Source organism: Falco cherrug, chromosome Z, assembly GCF_023634085.1.
Source record: "Falco cherrug isolate bFalChe1 chromosome Z, bFalChe1.pri, whole genome shotgun sequence".
Taxonomy (NCBI): domain Eukaryota; kingdom Metazoa; phylum Chordata; class Aves; order Falconiformes; family Falconidae; genus Falco; species Falco cherrug.
The window spans coordinates 33638648-33659664 of NC_073720.1; the positions used below are offsets into that span (position 1 = coordinate 33638648).

The 21017-nt window shown below is 36.0% G+C and overlaps 1 long non-coding RNA gene across 1 annotated transcript; it reads left to right on the forward strand.

Annotated features, from left to right (window-relative positions):
• The first annotated feature begins 18892 nt into the window (after positions 1-18892).
• LOC129734786 (uncharacterized) lies at positions 18893-20606 on the forward strand. Its single transcript, XR_008730397.1, has 3 exons — positions 18893-18943; positions 19659-19892; positions 20396-20606. It is a non-coding gene; the product is annotated as an uncharacterized LOC129734786 (long non-coding RNA).
• The last annotated feature ends 411 nt before the right edge of the window (positions 20607-21017 follow it).

The following is a 21017-nucleotide window of genomic DNA, read 5'->3' on the forward strand; positions in this document are numbered from 1 at the left end:
TTTATCTGTGGTTATCACTGGGGACATCCCTGTTGATTTAATTTAACACAAAACTAAGACAAGTTTAGAATTTTCCTAGTCCTACTAGCTTTTAATAAATTACCATTTATATTCAGATTAGGATCAAAAATACAACAGAGCAAGTACATGCTAAAGGATATTTAAATGTTCCAGCTTAACCATCATGAAATTTGCTTTATTGAGCCTACCCAGTGCTATTCCTGAAATTAATAGACAGGCCAGCTGCATTGTTTTTTCAAATGTTTATTCAAGAAGTCCAAAGCTGTGATGGTCAGACCACCTGTACCTTTTTACAGTAGAAATAAAAATGCAGCTTGGCAGATGTGTGAAGGTCTGTCAGGATGAAAGGAAACATAATATTCAAAATTTACTAAAAGCAAATAATAACTACAAAATACTAAACTAGTCAGCTGCAGACATTCATGAGGTCATTGTGTCCAGAAATATTTTGACAAATGAATGTGGCAACTAAATACATATGGTGGATAAAACTACTGGTATTCACCACATATCATGGCATTATTATCATATTAAATATGATAATTGGGTACAATTAACCTTTTGTAATTGCTTTAAAGACCTTGTCCAACCAGGCAGAATATTACTTCATTGAAGGAATAACTGATGAAGTATGAAACTAAAGTCAAGCCTTCAAGAAACCAATTACACCATATGTATACAATACATATTTTCCTAGTAGGGCCTATACCACCTTTTAAAATAATGTAGATATACATTTTAATATTGCTTTTGTGAAAAATTCCCAAAGGGACTCTGATTTCTGAATAACTTGTGATTTATTTTCTATTCTACCACAGAATTTTAGTAATGGAAAACCATTGCTCAAAGTTAAGTGGTTTTCATTTTTATCCTCTCAATTTGACCTAAGAAATTTAACTGTATAGTTTCATGGGACAGGGCAGGACAGGAGGGAAGAAAGATGACAAAAACAGAGTTTAGAATTGTGTATTCAAATTAAGGAAACCATTTGCAAATGTTGTGCTTCATTGCTCAACATATGCTGGTAAAGACAAAAGAGCTAGCACAGACCTTTTCCCAGGAATAGGTTCTGGAGAAACTGGCCAAGCGGCAGAATACTACAGATCAAGCACTTGAAAAGAGTAACACCACTGTGTGCTAGTATGAACCTGAAATGATGTTAGCTATGCTGACCAGATTTCATGCAATAGAAGTTTACTGTATTTAACTAAAAAGAAAACAAGTAATTGAAGAAAGGTAGTCTGAGTTAAGCTTGTGCTTTTCCATAGTACATTCAGTATCTCACTGGTAACTAGGTTCTTAATAGATTGAGAACTAGACCTGCTCTTTAACCTTGTGAGGTCTTCCACATTTAGTTTGACATTGCCTGAATCAGTTATTAGTTTAATAAATATACAGTCCTTTACTTCCGCCTCTGGACATCTCGTCTAAAGAAGTAATTTGGACTATTTCATTGTACATGACTCGCATCAGAAATGAAGAAAATCATTCACAAGAAATATCCTGACTGGAAGTATAAACTTAACTTCAGAGGCAGAGTCCCCTTAGCACCTGCCATATTCTCAAGTATCTTTTGCAAGTATCTATGTTTGCAAAGCCAGAAGACTAATGTCTATGTTCTTTAAGAAAACATAAAAGACATGGAGCATTAGCACCAATCACATTTCTTATCTCTTATTAACATTATTTTAAAGATTTATAGGAAATGTGGTATCAGTATCACCTTGTGTCTGAACCCTTGCTGAGCTAGTCACGACACAAACATATGGGGAAGAGTCAGTTCTGAATCTTGAATGCTAATAAATGTATTCAAACAGACAAATGCAGAAATGTAATACTAAAGCAAGGAAACTAGTTTTGAGGTTTGTTTGTTGCTGTTTAACTTAAGACATATATTTTTGAATATAGGAAGAGTTTTGTGGGAAAGTGGTGATATTTTTCTTAGAAGTAGCTTTCCAAGTAACTTTTCTGTTAAAAATTTAGTATGCCTCTCAAGCTTCACCTGAAATTATTTTCAACATAAAACATAGCACAAAAGCAAGCCCACCTGGATGAACTGAAATAACCCGTCTTCCCTCAAGAATCTTAACTGAACCTTGAACAGAAGTTCCAGAAAAATTAAGCTGAAGTCATATATTTCCATGAAACTTTTAACCTGGAGATCTAAGTTATTCCAAAGGGGCCTATTAAGAAGAATATGGTGAAAAATGGAAAAGTAGCATTCACAAAATATTTTGAATTCTGAGAAACTTAAACTTATCTGACCTTCAAAAATATTCTTTTAGCTTCTTTTGGCATTGCTGGCTTTATATTTGCAAGAAACTAAAGACGAGCATGCACCAACAAATCTGTTCTTTACCTCTTCTTTTTCTAGTGGGTCATCCAAATTAGAAAATAGAAGAAAGGTGAGATTCAGATGACTGCTCACTTACTTTGGGCACAAAACCAATAAAGTAAATCTTCTTCAACTCATTGAAGTCTTATTTTCAACAATAAATTGCTCATCTTAGTCCTGTTGGCTATGTTTATCCACACTTCTACAAAAAACAGCAAAAAGTTGTACAACCCACCTATTCCTGCAAGTATGCAACCACCTAGCAGGGAGATGAAGAACAGGCTTGCTGTATACAGCACTTACATAGCTACCTACTGTTGTAGGAGTAAGCTTGGGCATGCAGAGTACTGTATATTCCAGCTACACTTACAGGTTCCCCATCTGTGAAGAGCCAGTACAGTTACCCTTAGATTTTCAATACTGACATCCTGGAGGAACATAAGAAATTTAGAAAATTTAACTAAAGAGAATTTAATTGTATTTGAAAACTCATGGAAGTCAGATGAATTCCCAGTGACTGGAAAAAGGGAAACATCACATTTTTAAAACAGGTAAAAAGGAGGACCTTGGGAACTACCGATCAGTCAGCACCACCTCCATGCCCAGTAACATGGAACAGTACCTCCTGGAAGAATGTGAAGGGACATGGAAGATGGAGAAGTGATTAGAAACAGCCAGTTGGGGTCACCAAGGGCAAATTGTGCCTGACTGATCTGGTGGCCTTCTATGATGGAGTGACTCTGTTGGTGGACCAATTTACTGACATGATCTATCTGAACATCTGTAATCTGACATGGTCCCACACACATTGTTGTCACTAAATTTGATGGATGGACTTTAAGATGGATAAGGAATTGACTGGATGGCCACATCCAAAAAGTTGCAGTTAATGATTCAGTATTAGAAGATCAGTCCCAAATGGTGTCTGTACTATGATCAGTGCTGTTCAATATCTTTATTAATTACGTAGACAGTAAAAGTATTTGGATCCTCAACAAGTTTATGAATGACACCAAGCTGAGGTGCAGCTGATACAGGAGAGGTAAGGGATGCCAAGATCCTGCACCTGGGTTGGGACAATCTCCAGTATCAGTAGAGACTGGGGGATGAACGGACTGAGAGCAGCCTTACAGAGGACTTGGGGATTTTGCTACATGAAAAACTGGACATGAACTGGCAAAGTACATTTGCAGCCCAGAAAGCCATTGTATTATGTCATGCATCAAAAGAAGCATGGCCAGCAGGTCAAGGGAGCTGATTGTCCCTCTCTTCTCTCATGAGACCCCACTTGGAGTACTGCATCCAGCTCTGGGGCCCTCAGCACCAGAAAAATATGGACCTGTCAGAGAGTTTCCAGAGGGCAGCCTCGAAAATGGTCAAAGGTCTAGAACAACTCTCCAGTGAAGGAAGGCTGAAAGAGTTGGAATTGTCCAAGTTTTAAATATATAAAGGTTGTGCAGCCTTTCAGTACATAAAGGAAGCTTACAAGAAAGATGGGAATGACTTTTTACTAGGGTTTGTAGTGACAGGACTAGGGGTAATAGTTTTAAATCGAAAAAAGGTAGATTTACATTAGATGTAAGGAAGAAATTTTTTATGGTAAGGGTGGTGCAACACGGGAACAGGTGGCCTGCGGAAGTTGTGGATGCCTTATGACTAGAAGTATTCAAAGTGAGGTTGGATGGGGCTTTGAGCAACCTAATCTAGTGAAAGATGCCCCTGTATATGGCAAGGGGGATTATAATGAGATTATCTTTAAAAGTTCCTTCCAACCCAAACCATTCTATGATTCTATGATTCTTGAACCACGCATATTGCACAACTTCACATGGGAGACAAAATTAATGGCCATGAAAGAGGTTGATTTCTAAAATATAACATCTACAGAAAGAAAAGTGTTTTTTTACAATAAACTATTGGATCACCCCCTGTAAGAAATTCATTTTTTATTTTGCACAATAGATAATAAATCATGAAATAACTTCCATAAGTAGCTTTCAGAAAATGGAACAGCTTCTTACAAAGTCTTCCCTTTGGTTCAAAACAAAATCTGTGCTACCACCCCGAGTTCCAAGCTACTAATAATATTTTGTACTATGAAGCTACTGTTTCTTGCTCTAGAAGCAACTATGATTTGGTTGAAATCTTGTAGGTAACATAAATGGCTTTGGTGTTTGAAGTCCCTCTGAAGTCACACATATTATGGTAGTATGAGGTATTTCAACGAATGCTCTAAATCTGCCTAAAATATTGCTTAGGAGAAACACACAAACAACATTTATAAGAAATCTGTATTTTCATTGTAACTGTTTCACTCATAAGTGCTTCCTGTCAAAAAATAGAGACTAAGACAATAAACTTGTTTACTTAATGGGAAATCATCTGAAATGTTCATCCTTGGTCAGATAGAGACTGCATGGTTAGATCTAGTAATCCCAGTATACTTCCACTCTTATTTTTAACAGACATAGTTAGGTAGCTTGCACGCAGAATGATTCCTCCTTCACAGGCAACATAAAAACTTTATCTAACAGGCATAAAGGTACAATCAGTTTATACTCTAGTGTATACCTCACTTCAAGCAAAATCATGCTGCATTTCTACGGAATGAACAAGTAAGACCACACTCCTCACACCTTTGAGCTGAGCACTGCAAGTAACTTGTTTACTGAACACAGGATTTAGAGAAAATGTTTTCCTGTGGCAATCCACCTAAAATGCAAATAATTCTGAATATTTTGAGTTTATTCTGTTGGTTCTTCCCTATTTCATTTCTGTCATTGCTCCTTTCTAGAGCGTCAAGGGCAGACAATGATTTGGAGACATGAGAGATATGCATCTGGAATTACTGAATGGGTGAAATACTTTTCCGAACTGAACAACGCAGCACTCCATTGAGCTGTAACATCTAATTATCACTGGCAGCACAAACTGCTGAATTGGTCAGTTGTTCTATAATGCTGCTTTATGCATTGCTTCTGTTAAAATGTCCAGTTGTCAATTACTTAGAAGCTTATGGATGCCTCATTTGAAAAGAATATATTTTTTTTAAGGAATGTATTAATCCAGGGGGTTGAAAATACAAAGCTGAGGGAGAAGAACTGTCTCTTTTATAGACTACAGGATTCACCTGGAAAATGGCTTTTGCTTAACAATCTACTCAACACAGATAAAACCCCCAAAATACCACACACACACCCTCCCCCTGCCCACCACCCACACCCATCCCCTATTTTTTGGCACTTATTTCCATCCTTTCCTCAGAAGATCCATTCTTGAGCAGGCTGTTTGTAGTTATTTTGCTCTTTGGAAAAATTACTATTGTCTCCCTCTAATCTATTCCTGCACTACAATGCACTACAAGCTGGAATTTCATAGAACTAATGAAATACTTATTATAAATTACAGATTTATTTCATATGAATATATATGATATATCTGAAATTCCCAAGAAAAACCCAAACATATAAACAAAAAAAAACCCCAAAACCTGCATTGTGCTATTTTCTGAACACACACTTTTTATTTACAAAGTATGACACCCTAGCATGATACCAGTGTTATTGTCTTATTTTCTGACAACTTTTTTTAAACTAAACAAAATTGAGAAATATGTTTACATAGTGGTTGAATAGTAACAAAAATCAGTAAACATTTTTGAATAAAATACTTCTTTTGTAGCCTAGGTACCTATGACAGTAAGTGGCTGTACTATCCTGCAACAGAAATATTTTGGTATACAATACTCTTTCTCAAGCTTGGTCTTTTGTGTTTTTTTGTTTTTTTTTTTTTTTTTACAAATTTGGTCTTGAATTATTTAAAACACTCTGTGTCTTCCCACTTTCTATCATATCACTTGTACTTGTCAAGAAGTATTTCTTTCACTAGAAGTATTAAACACCTGACACTCCAGTGTCAGATTCAGTTAAGATCTCTTAAATACACAGCTCTGAACTAGAGTCTGTTTATTTTATAACCAGATTATTACTTTATTAGGTGTATGCTAATGCTTATATATGCTTAGTGAGAAAAAGAAAAAGCGTAAGTCCTATTATTAATTAAAAACTTCCATCTTAAAAGAGGTTCAATGATCATTGGAAGGTCACGTTACCTGAATAGAGTTTCCCTAAGAGAAGGACAGAGAAAACACGTCTCAGACTCTGGTATGTGGGTTATAACTGGGTGTGGAAGAAGTTTTAGAAAATGCTTCCAGCCATAGGCCTAACACAGCAAGTTAATTGCATAAGGAAAAACTTGTTTCCAGAGATCTTTTTTGACATAACTATATTTTTATTGAGGTAAAATGCTCTTTAAGGTACACATTTTTTCACAGCCTGCATATTTCACTTTTCCAGTCCACTTTTCATTCTCATTCTACTGAATGGAGATGATAAAACTCTACCTTTTGCGGGTGCATCTTTCATCTGAGGTACAAAATATGTTTTGCAAAGAATTACTACTACCTGTGAAAGTGCTAAACCTAAAGAATCATCAGACGGTATAAAATATGTCTGCAGAAAAGGGGGTTTGGTTATTTCATTTATTTTATACCAATATTGGTAATGTTAAATATGTATCTTTCAATAAATAAGTGAATGAATGACAGCTTAGTGAAGATTCAAGTCTTTACTAATACTAGGACATTGAGATGCATCTGGAAAGAAAAGCTTAAATGACATTGGTTCACGAACATCAAGGGCCTTAAGCAAAGTGAAAGACAACTCTGAAGAACCAAAATGGTAGAAAACAGCTCATGAAGGACCATAACGACAACAAGATCATGGTATATGAACACTAGTTTCTTGTTCAGCAAACTATTTTAAAAGTTTTTTTTATTATGATTATTAAAAATTCTTATTATTTACCAAACAATTTAGAACAAGCAGAGAAAAGGAAAAAACCCAGAGAAGGTATCATTGTGTGCAATCTCCACTGAAGGCTTTGATCAGTGGAGACTTTCTCCATCACTGTTCAGTGCATCAGCTTGGGTGTGGTAAAGAATCGCTCAGCTACTGTCTCTGAATTCTCCTATCTCCCTGGAAAGAACCCCAAAGCCTTGCAACAAAACTGGATTTTTCAGTTTCTCCTTATGTCACTTTTACACTTTACATAAATAATTAAATATTTGTGGGCATGAAAAGGGAAAAAGTATTCTCCAGCCTAGATGTGTGGACAGACTCTCATCTGGGAGCTAGAATAGTCAGATTTTATTCCCTGGTCCACAAATGTTTAATTATTCATGCAGTGAAACAGAATGTGAGTGGAAGTAATTGAGAACACCCCACTTCAGAGACCCATATACTGTCATGACTGTGGATCTTTCCTGTGATAAAGTTAAAAATTCCTCAGAGGAAGGAATTGAATCTCCTGCTTCTTTCTCCAGTTTCATAAGTCTCTTTCTGTTTGTATGATTCTGAACACCAAGCATGCTGTCTAAAACCAAGTGTTTTCTTAGCCAGTGTCATGATTTAACCCCAGCCAGCAACTAAGTACCACACAGCCGCTTGCTTACTTCCCACCCCCCTCCCCCCAGTATGAAGTGGAAGAGAATCTGAAAAATGTAAAACCTGTGGGTTGAGATAAGAACAGATTAATAATTAAAGTAATAACAATGATAATAACAATAAAAATAATAATTATAATGAAGAGGAAAGGGAGAGCAACGAATAAAACCCAAGGGAAAAAAGCAAACAAGTGATGCACAATACAAATGCTCATGACCCACTGACTGATGCCCAGCCAGTCCCCAGGCAGTGATTGGCAGGCCCCTGGCCAACTCCTCATACTTTATATACTATGTATGATGTTCTGTGGTATGGAATATCCCTTTAGCTAGTTTGGGTCAGCTGTACTGGCTATGCTCCATCCTGGCTTCTTGTGCATCTTGTTGTTGGCAGACCATAGGAAACTCAAAAAGTCCTTGTCTTAAAGTAAGCACAACAACTGAAACATCAGTGTGTTATCAACATTATTCTCATACTAAATCCAAAATATAGCACTGTACCAGATACTAGAAGAAAATTAACTCTATCACAGCCAAACCAGGACAGACAGCAAGAACTACTTTTTATATCACACCAAGTTAAAAAAATAAAATAAAAAATCCAGGCAAGTTCATCAGCACTTTTTGTCTCTAAGAGTTTTTGTTTAGCAGAAATGAGTACACACACACAACTACTTGTAGAACATTAGCTCAGCCTTTTCTTTATTTTCTTGCACAAGCTATTGGTCTGAAAAAACATAGTTTGAACAATGTAAATTAGGAGAGAAAATATATGGAGTGTAAAACAATTACAGAACTCTAGGGATTTACCAGACTGGGTCAAACAGTTCTGCAAAACCTTTGGCTTCAGGGGCTTTATATTATGACATCAGAGTCAGCTCAGATTATGGGATTTACTGACTTTGCTACTGAGTCAGGTTCTGGTGCAAGATGATGGAGCTAGAAACTTCAGTTAGTCTCTTGCCCAGTTCTTTCTCTCCAACCCCCAACGTGTCCAATGTAGATTCTAAAGGAAGGTTTATAATGTGCGTACTGATGGTTCCTACTTTAAAATTCACTTTCGATGAGCATTTCGTAAAATCAAATGAACTGTAAAAAAGATTTGGACAATCTTGTTAATTCACGCACCAAAGTAATTGTAGACAGTGCACTTAATGCCAATAAATGCAGTAGAGATTTATTTGATATTACAATGTTAAATGCAAATTTGTTTTTAGAGAAAAATATAAATATGAATTCACCCAACCCTGCTTAAAAGTCAAAGTTTCTCAACAACATAACTTATATCTCCTATTATTTCTTTTCTGTGGAAACCTTACAAATTATTCTGCTTTTGTGTTGGGTTAAAGTATTCGTGTATGCAATATGATCAACCAGAGCAGTGTATTTTTGTGTTTGGTACCTACTGATATACGTGCTATAAAATTCCTTTTCGAATCATAAATTCCTTATGTAATGATTATTGATGCTGTCCTGGTTTCAGCTGGGATAGAGTTAAATTTCTTCTTAGTAGACAGTACAGTGCTGTGGTTTATCCTGGTGTGAGCACAATGCTGATAGCACATGGATGTTTTTGGTTGTTGCTGGGTGATGTTTATACGAAGTCAAAGACTCAGTTCCTCAGGCCCTGCCAGCTGGAGGGCTGGAGGGGAATAAGAAACTGGGAGGGGACACAGCCAGGGCAGCTGACCTGAACCAGCCAAGGGAATATTCCATAGCATGGGACGTCATGCTCAGTATATAAACTGGGGGAGGTGGCCAGACCCTGATGATCATTGCTGGGGGACTGGCTGGGCATTGATCAGCAGGTGGTGAGCAGCTGTACTGTGCATCAGTTATTTTCTTTCTTCCTTTCCCTTTGGATTTCATTCCTCCTCAAGACACACACCTCTTCTCCCCCCCTACCCCCCCCCCCCCCCGTTATTGTCACTGTTGTTATTATTGTTCTTTCATTTTTATTCTATTCAATTATTAAACTGTTCTTATCTCAACCCTCGATTTTTAAATTCCTTTCCGATTCTTCTCCCCATCCTTCTGGATGAGGGGGGAGTAAGCGAGGGGCTGCATTGTATTTAATTACCAGCCAGGGTTAAACCATGACAGATGCTAGAGTCTCTACTAACAACTGAAAGAACTGCAGTAGGTAAAGTCCATGTGTTCATACAACCAGATTCTCATAGGCTTGAAAAGAAAGTCAAAAGGGGATGCAAAGTTAAATGGAAGCTCATTTTGTGAGTGGCAAGTTGAGGCACAAAGATTACAGGTTACTTGTTGTCAAAAGGCCAGGGCCAGATACCTAAGGAGACCAGATTCTGTGGCTGGTAGGACTCAAAGATATTAGGCTTTAATGGTTTGCTCTGTGAAATGTATGGCCTGGTTTTCAGAGCAGTTCAGCACCCAAGGAACTGGAAAATGACTCGTTCCTTATTCTACATCTCAACAGTGTAAGCCAAACCTTATAAAAATTTAAATTTAGTGATGAATTCTGACTACTGTATCCAATCTATCACCTTGTCACTTTGTACAAGGTCACATAAAAAGTCCATCAAAGTGCCTGGAACTAATGTACACTTCTAGAATTTTAGCATACTACTTTTGGCTCAGAAATTCAGGGAAAGCACACCATCATAAACTACTCTATGTGAACACATTACCTTGCTAGGAGACAGTGAAAAAGAAAAAAGAAAAAAAAATCAAAAGTTACTTCAGCATTTTAAAAGAAAATTATGCATCCTATTTTTATTTTAGATTCAATTTGCCTTTGCAAGTTGGGGTGAGGAAAGTGATCTTTCTTGTTTGTTTTTCTAAGAGATGTGCTAAATGGCCAGGAAATATAGAACACACTAGAGAGTCTGGAGACTTCTTAATTCATTGCCCTGGTGTACAGTAAATCTATTCCTTGAACAGGTTTATTTCTTTTATCCAGCTCGATTTCACCTAAAGGATGGCATGGATATAAGATGGTGACTGTATAGTGAGTGATGTTACTAGGGGCAAGACTTATCACTGTGACAAAAAGTGAAGAGAAACAGCACTTTACAAATAAGTGCTTTGTAAAGAAAATGGGGTTTAAACCAAATGCTTCTTTCATACCTGCAAACAAGTTCATTGCTATGAGGGGCGTAAATTTACAGCATAGCCTTGACTGAGGCAGTCCACTTCAGTTCTACCCATCAACTCCAACCCTGTGTTCATTCTAGTCCTGGGTGGATGAAGAAAATTTAGCAAGTTAGTAGCCTTGACATTGTAGTGATATGTACAAATTGTCCTGAATATACTCACCTATTCTTATCAGTCCTGCAGATGCATCCTGAGCCCAAACTGAATTCAAGGTTAGCTACAAACATTTTAATTGGTGTGCTTTTTGGCAGCACTTCGGTTCTAGTATAAGCTAAGACAGCAGGGCTTAAGAACAGGTTAGGTATTCAAGAAAAATGTGGCTTTAGAAGTTTTGTGCTTTACAGCAACAAAGTGAGTTCTGGATGTGAACACAGTATTAAAAAACCCCACAGGATATTTGCCCCCATCTGCAAACATCAGATTCAGCATATATGAACTCTCAAGCCCTACTTTTTCCCCAAGAATGTTATTACACTAATAAATTTTCAAAGTCACTAATACTAACAGTTCCAAAGGAGAAAGAAGGTGGTACAAATGATGCCTTTAAAGGTTATAATTTAGGACTGCCTGCAGGGAAGAAATTCCGAAAAAAGAAGGGACAGAAAGGAATGCATGAGAAGAAGGGATAAAGAGAGGATAGACGGACAGTAACAGTGGTGTTACAACAGGCAGGCATTTTTCACTAATCCAAGCTCAATGTGGTGTTGCAGTATCAACTAAATGTATCAAGATAATTTCAAGAGCTGCATTCTCCATTTCTGTGTACAACTTCCGTTGATACCAGTATGAGATTCTGTATAGTCTGAAGGGATGACCAAATCTTCAGTTTTATTCTCAAGAAATTTTGGAAGGAAGTCAGTCCTGTCCTCAATAGAGGTTTTATACTATGCAGTGACAATGACAATCATGTGATTAATTTATGACTGGGGTAAGGCTAACAGTTATTGTAAGGACCTTGCACACCTCTCAGTACACACATGCACACCTGTGCACGGAGACCACAAGGGTTTTGCTACCTGCAGTCAAGGCCAGCTTTGACATGAAAAGGCTGCCTGGACCTCGGTAACAGCTGTGAGAAATGGCTATAAATAAGGGTTTTGCTCCCCCACCTTGTTCAAGAATTCTTGCAGCTGTGCCAGCACCTGGTGACATACTGTGCTTATGCAGATTGTGACCAACAGACTCAACTTCCTGGCTTGACCTCTTGATTTCTGTGAGAATCTGGCTGGCCCTTGTCACTCTCAGGGACGTGGCCTGGTCACCTTGCTCCGTTGAGGGGACACAGCATCATTCAGGGGCACTGTCTGCTCTGCCCTGCCCTGCCCTTTGCTGGTGCTGCCCTTGGATCTGCTGCCACTGCAAAGCAGCCCTGCCTGCTGCTTCATGAAAAACTATGATTTTAAAACTAATCTGCCTTTGCTAAGAGAAATTTGCCCTGCTGCTTGAGCAATGTAGCACTGTTAGGGTTTTTTTCCAACTTAGAACATGTTTTCAACAAAAGGAGTTTGAAGTGTTGTTTTTGTTAATTCTTCACAATGTACTTCAGCCCAGTGAAAAATTTTGTGAGATATGAAACAACCATAGCATTTATTACCTCAAATACCTTCCTTGAAGTTAACAAGGTGGCTATAACTGAAATATAAGCAAGACAATCTTAATTTCTGAATTCTGACCAGTAAGGGCAGACACATTTGAAAACTGATTACTCAGACCTTTGGAAGGGTTTTGGAAAACCAAATTATCCAAGGACAGGAGAATTCAGGGGTGACTGAAAAAAAATCTGTATAATCCTGTAAAAATAACCAATGGTGAATCTAATTCATGGGCTGTAAGGTTTTCATCAGTTTCCTGTCACCGTTCAATTCAGCAAAACTTGCCTTGATGACATTTGATACAAACAAGAATGGACAAAACTGCTAAGCTGCTATGGCTACTGGGTTTTTACAGACATATTGTCTAAATCCAAACTAAATGACATGACATCTGTACCTATGGGAATCTTGTTAATGCAAAGCCACTAATAGTGGAATTATACCAGTGTTGGCAACAGTGATGCATACATTCCCAAAACTCCCTTTTATGGACATGGTCAACAGAACAATTAAGCCAGAGCAAAATGGTGATAATTATGTTTTGGCACATATGTGGTGTCTTTTATCTCCAGGATCTTGAACAATATCTAATTACTTTACCTAATATAATCATGCTTTATAACTTCATAACAGAGATATAATGTACACAAAGATCATTTTAGCCATCACCCACACAGAACAGCTGCCAATCAGTAAACCATATCAGTGCTTCAACACAACTCTACAACTAGAAACTTTGAAATAGTGAGGAAAGAAAAGGTGTGGAAGAAGAAGAAGGAGAAAGAGGAGAGAAGGAGGAGAGAAGGAGGAGAGAAGGAGGAAGGGGAAGGGGAAGGGGAAGGGGAAGGGGAAGGAGGTTAAGGACACTTCCCCTGCTTCCACAGGTGACTGTCTTCTGGATCCAGAAATGAAAACGCTTCTTTGTATTGAAACTATGTAAGATTCATTGCCCCTCCGTGTACCACTTCAATTTCACTGGTAGTATAGTACAGAGTCAAAGAGCACTGCCTTGTCAGACATGAATATCACAAAAATTTTAGATATAATGCTAACTGTGAGAACATCAGAACAGAGATCTTGTCAGGAATAGTCAGAGAAATACAGCAAAAAATGTAAAGTTAGTACTAATGTCCATTACATCTACAGTTAGAAATGCTGTATAGACAATCTTATGCTCCAAACATTTACATCGGCGTCTCAATGAAAAGAATTTTTTTGGCCTTTTCAGCAACTTTACTCATATAAATTAATTGGAAATGTCTCTTCATGACCCTTTAACCTCTTCTTTCCACATGGGAAACTCTGTGAGAACAATCTTCCTCCACAGAATTTAATCAAGTTAAAAACTTTAAGAGAAAGATCAGTCCTTTGCTAAGTGTTAAATACAGAAAATTCAGAAAAATACAGGATTAACAAATAGGTTCAGTAAAATGAGTCTGATATTCTGAACACTTGGAAGATAAAAAGGTCATACTGGGTAGGACCCTACAAACCCCTTACCTTGCTTTCCTTAAAATACCTTCTCCTCCATCCCAGTTACTGGATGAGAATGGTGTTCACAGTTTGGGATTCCAAATCTATTCTTTTACTACTGACAGCTTCAATACATTTTATGCCCTTCCATAACTATATTGTCTAAAATTATATGCCTTTGAAACTAATCCCTTACAACAGCATTCAAACATCGACATAAAAAGTAAAATACTATCTTTATATTATTTAACTTCTAGGGTAAAAATATGTACCTTTTCCCACCACCTCCACCCAGAAACCTGATTTAATGAAAAAGGGCTTTTTACAGGGCAGCAGAGCAGTTTCCCCCATATGATCTGTTAAGGAATACAGGAAATCCTGAATTTCAGGCAATTCATTGCTATAGGAACTTTCAAGTGATCTTTGCAAAAGGTGTACCTTGCCCATGCAAAGGGAGATTTCTGTAGCAGTACTTTCTCTTTTTCACTAGTGGATAAAAGAGAGTCTTTCACCTGCAAAAATTTTGTCATTGAGGTTTGTGTTATTAAACCTCCTTGGTGTTATAATAACAAACAAACCAATCACTCTGTTTTTATTTTAACAAATTCCTTGAAAATATATGTATATTTTACAAAAGCATGTGGACTAACAACAAATCCAGCAAACATTTTCTGACATTCCTTTGAGTTTTATTTAATGTCCTTATGCCACATAAAAATGGAAATATGTAAAGGAAGAGACAGCAAAACTTGTTTCACAGTTTCATTTGGTTACATGAGCTTGTTATACTTTTTGAATCCCTTATTTTTTCATTATTTTTTTCTGGAAAAGGACTCAGTAACGTAAGACATCTGTACCTTTAGTGTTGAAGGGCTATTTCAATCCAGAATGTCTAGAACGAATCTCCTTCTCTGCAGACATTCAAAACCTGTCTGCACGTGACTGTGCAACCTGATCTAGGAGAACCTGCTTTAGCAGTGGTCTGGATTAGATGATCTCCAGAAGTTCCTTCTAACCCTGACCTTCTATGATTCTATGATTTTATTCCTGGATTGGGGTCCCACTGGAAGTTTTTGTATATGGATTTCATCAAAAGTAATTATAACATAGGATGTGTAATTTCAAAACTCATGTATACCTCATAAAGATTGCAAGGTCTGAAGTCTTCATTTCCAAAAATTAATTGGTTAGTTAATTGCTTTTAAAAAGCAGTATTCAAATACTAATTCTACTTGTATACAAAACAATAAAACAAACAATATTCAGAAAGCAAACAATTCTAGATTAATTTAAAATATGGAATTAATGTAAAAATAAGAATCTTCACTGGAAATTTATCGGGCATAAATGAGCATTTGTGAAATTCTTTATTAGTTAACATGAAAGTTAGCTAGTGTAGTTTCTCTACCTAAAAGTCTGCAATTAAAAAAAAAAAAGCTAATCAAGCACAACACAAATAACTATATTATATATTTCTGTTGATCAATATATGTACCATACAGTTTAAAAAATCTAATTTATCATGATCTTTTGAAAACTCAAATTCTAACACTTTTTCCCCCTCAACAGTTTTCATCCTTTCCAATTAGTATTTGCTTTTTAACAGTTCAGAGGTACCTGGTAACATCTGATGGCCACTGGGAGAAATAAATTATTAATGTATATCACAACTGAATATCTTTGGGGGTTGCCCCATTCCATCAGTATTGGCATAATACACTAGAAATGCGTTTTGGTTTTTTCTTTGCTGCTATTGGAGAATTAATTTACTAAAGAAATGAATTGTTCTTCCTGAATTCCACATGAAGACTTAGGTTACAAAGTTCCATCAGATCTGCATTTCAGAAGGAAAATGCTAATACCTTTTCTAGCAGACTGAGCAATTCATAGTGTTTGCGGTTACTTTGTGCTTCACTCAATAGACTCAATGTTTTTGTAATTCTGTTCAAATACTGGCCTGTGATTTCCTGATAGAAATGCCTTCATATAAGGGGTCAGAAGAAGAGGAAACTCAATGAAAAAGAGAAGTTTCACCACTTTGTGTAGCCTATTTGGATATCATTCTGCTAAACTCAGGCAAGTCCACTGCTGGGGAGGTTTCAATGCAGGGTTACAAATTTTATATTGTTGCCAAGTCCAGAAACCTCCTAGCAGTACAGTTCCTTTCAAAATCACTGTACTGAGAGTCCTTTGGCAATTAGAATATCTTGCAGCAAATTGCTTAAATTTAAATTGAGGGATCTATCTCCCAGCTTTCTTTTCCTATTTGGACAGGCATAGAAAAGCCTTTGCTTTGTGGGATATGGATACTGGGCATCTAGAAAAAGGAAACGGTTGAAAGAAGTACAGCTTTTAAAGTGTGGAAGGCTCACAATTATTTCCATTTACGTTCCAATGTGAGCAAGAAGGTTCTTGCACCAAATCCATCACTGCAATATCACTGCAGCTTTCAAGTTTACAATTGGATAAGATTACAATCATTTGTCAAGTGAATTTTTTCTGCATTATTCCCTCTGTGACAGAAAGTGGTACGAATAGCAGGAATTTGAAATGTGTTACTGTTTTAAGAAGCAGGGTCAGAAAGGGAAGTTTGAGTTTTATATAAAAGTGGAGAGATTTGTTGTCATACCCAATTCCTGCAGAAGTACTAGACCATCTGAAAACAATACCAAGCCCTTGTAGGCTTGGCAGATGAGATTCATACTAGAGTTAACTGAGCATCAGATATTGCTAGATTGCAGTAAATGATAAGCTATATTTATGCTGTAACTGTATTTTCCTACACAAGAATAAGAAGGAATTGTAGGAAATTGAAAAATGAGGAAATTGAGTTGTAAGAAAATGAGAAAAGATTGTACAAACATTGCATGCCATCAAAGTATGTGTGTCCAAAGCAGCCAGCCATAGTAGAATACATTATGCAAAGACACTGCAAGCTTCATTGTGTTATTTCTCATCCCAAGCAGATGTAAAAAGTATTGTAAAGCTCAATAGGAAATGCATTTTCAAAAGACTACTGATTCAAATTTGCTAACACAAGCATTTCACTTTGCTTGTATTTGTAAGTACAGGTTTTCATCTGAAATAACTTTGGATTAAGTTTTAGAATAAACTTATTTTCTTATATGACATATATATTTGCAAGAATGTTATATGAACTGAAAGGAATTGTTAGGCTTTAGCTACCCCCACAACATCAGATTTCCCTGCGACACAATTACTTGAAAGCATCACACCTGGATTTGCCTTTTTACATGGTTACCATATGGGAGACAGTCAAATTTATAGATGCTTTCCTGATCTTCATGGCACTTGGTAGACTATGCACAAGCTACTGTAAAATAATCTTTTACCCTATAGTGAAAGCTGGTGTCAGCAGTTCTGTTACTTTAGCACAGTGTATGTATGTTCCCTAAGATTAAGTCCTGTCTTACGCAGATAGAGAGCTTCCTTCCCTTGTGAACTGAGAACCAACAAGATCCTCACTGTCATCTGTTCCAGACACAGGATACATTTCTTGATCCTCACTTCTAATATAAATCCATAGCAACACATTCTGGATGTCTCCACAAAGACAGAAAATAAATAAATACATAAATAAATAAGTAAAATCAGTCTCCACTGTTCATTTTTATCTTTTTGGAAAAAAAAAAAGCAAAAACAAAAAAACCCAAACAAACAACCCAAGAGAACAAATAAATACAGAACAGATGTTAACCACACTGCTTAATATGCTGTAAGAAGGCACTCAGATGTTTCAGCAATTATAGACAGAGCTCAACCTGGATGGAATAAGGCAGATATTCAGCAGAAATGTGGGGCTCCCATGTGGTGTGTCTATAGATATATATATACACACACATATATATATACACACACACACACCTGTGGAATAGCTAGAAAAGTAAGGCAAAGCTGTTTTGAAAAGCACATCTTAATTGTTAAAATTATTTTAATACTGCCTTAATTCCCCAGAGCTTTTGTATACCTACTTTCCTGCATCCTCAGACTCATAATTATCTGTTTACTCATAATGTAGAAACCTCACTAAAACTTCTCACAGAGCCAGACAGTCTTACCAAGCAGTATATCTATGTGATAGGTTGCAAGAATGTACCAGGTACTAACTTAGGCCAGTTGGGAAAAGGCAGCCTTTTCTTTATTGAAGCTAGTAGATCATCAATTTATTCATCTTATCTGTAGTGTCCTTTCTTGCCTTTAGGTCTCAGGAAAATGTAAATCAAAAGCTTTTTGAGTTATAGTTCCTGATGATTCACAAGGTAATCTTGCAAACACAGCAGGGAAATATACGATTTGCAAATTGCTTAAATGACATCTTTGCTATTACCTTAAAATATTGTTGCAGTAAATCTCATTTTATGGTATTTCAGCTTGGTTCTGTTTTAAAACTTTACCTTTCTCAGGATAAATACTTCTTATTTGCATACTTTAATTTAAAAAAAAAAACTTTATACTTACTGAAGGACTGAGTGTTTTATTTCAAAATGACCTAATGTTCATTGCTTTATGCCAGCATCTATGTGAAATTTAAACCATTTCTAAATCCATAATTAATGCAATTTCTTATACAGAATTATAGCAGGATTTGCCTGCAAATTAACATTTCCAAATTGCTAAAGATTTCAGGCTCAGAATAACTTTGGATTAAGCATAACGTTTGCCAATGTATCTATAGAGCCTTACATTTCCAAGCAATTCTTTAAAGCAAATACAATTTTATTAACTATTTCACTCCTTGAAGTTACATTGTGAAGTATCTTTGGGGTTTTAAGAGAAAATACTGAAGAAATGCAATTAATAGTCTCTATGTTATAATTTTGCTCTGCAGAAATGCAGTCTAAGTCCATGAAGAGATTGTTACATGATACTTCTTTCCAGGTATGTTTTGTATTTATGGAGATCTACACCTGACAGTTCTGAACATCAGAAAATCTAGGAAGCAAGTTTAGTCTCAATTTTCTATACTAAATGTACAATAACTGGAAAGAATTGAAGTTGTAAAAGGCTAGAACTGACCTTGTGCACCTCTGGATCTACTTAAATTATAGTAATTTTTTAAAACTGTGCTTTCTGAGACAGCTGCTTTCAAGTAATTTGGTTTTTTTGTTGGTAGTATTGTTTTTTAATTCATGCCTAAAAAAACATTAGAAATGCAGTGACAAACAGTGATAGTTCTTGTAAGATAAGAATGTGCTTCCAATCTACAAGGACTGGATAGATGTATTTCAAATAACAGGTTTTTTAGTATTTTTATGGATTTTAAGGATTTATGTATTTTGCATATGTAGAGTATATATATAGATATAAAAAATATGCCTTATGCATTTCCAATTCTTTTTTTTCTGCTTTTCATTATAATTTACATAAGAATCATACCTCAAGCTCCTTCATAATAATTCTGAATAATTAATATTAATTATTAGTATTTGGCATTTAACACTTTATCATATTGTTATCATTTGTCATTAAACATACATATGTAATTTTATTAATTATTTATGCTTGGATCTATTAAAAATAGTTGGAAGTAATTGTAACTTCAGGTGACATGATTTCTGTTTTCTAATGAGCCTTCTTGTTACCTTGTGACAAGATTTTTTTTCAGCATTTCCCTGTTACAGCTCTGAACAGCAAAAGGTAACTAAATCAGAAGACATGCTATATCCAATGAACTCAATGAGAAAAGAAAAAGAAAACCCTAAAAACCTGTTCTGGTTCTTGCCCACCTACTTTCATATGTGACTGGCTGATTCTGTGAAAATGCATCAGCACTATGTGGTACCTATCTAAGCCAGGGAATCACATGATTACCTGTGCGAGCCCAAAGGTAAGAACTTAACTTGCAGAGTAGGCTTGCTGTTCAGCAATTGCCTGCATGTCTGGAGGCACCATTTTATGCCATCCTTTGTGCAATAGCTTTCAAATAAACACTTGCATGAAATAATTGAATTAAATAATCTTCTGCAGATTATTTTTAATATAGTCATTAGTTAATGTTAACAGATTACTATAACAATTTATGTTCAATGTAATTTAGTTATTAAATATTCCTAGATAATTAATAAAATCAATATGTTGTATTAGTATTATCATATTAACATAATTCTATACTTTATTATTTTATTCCTATATAAAATAATACTTCTTTGTAAATAAAAAATTGCAATATGGAAAATAAAATTATTATTAAAAAACCCAAACAAACAAAACCAAGCCCCAACAAAATCAAGATCATCAAAAGACCAGGAATACTCACTATTAAATATGACATTACAGAATAAACAACTAGTTCATGATATTTTGATTTTGATTCCCTCCAATATTTTCCAGCTCTCCCTACAGAGAAACACCAGAAGGTGTATCACTTCCAGAAAATAGCATGTGGAGTATGCTGGGCATTCCTTTTTTAACAGGTATGATTAAGAGAACTTTTAATATGAAATATATAATGTCAGGAGATGAAAAATTATTTTCTATGATAAGAATAATCGTTACAATATTTCTTCCAGAACAAAAAGCTATACTTCAGTCTTTCAGTTGTAGGGTTGTTGGTTTTTTTTTGGTTTTGATGTGTCTTTTTCACCTAAGCCTCAGCCCTCACTGGACAGGTGCTACATAATGCATTCTAACAAGAAAATACAGTGTACAAATGCTTCTTGGTAGCATTTAACATAGTTCTAGTAGTCAATGAGAAGCAAGGATTACATGCTAGTTTAAGAGGGATAAATATTACTTCTACTTCACAAATTGGAGAATTCTCCCATTTCCAAACAGAAGCACTTAACTGCAGAGAACTACAAGTGCAAAAATAATTGTTCACAGACATCTTGTGGATGATGTCTTACACTTCAGAACTTCAAGTGATCTCCCAGTAACTAGGAGCTTAGCAGACAAACCAACAGACTGCTCCAAAGTGGTTAGTGGAAATGATTTGTCATGCAACAATGTGTTA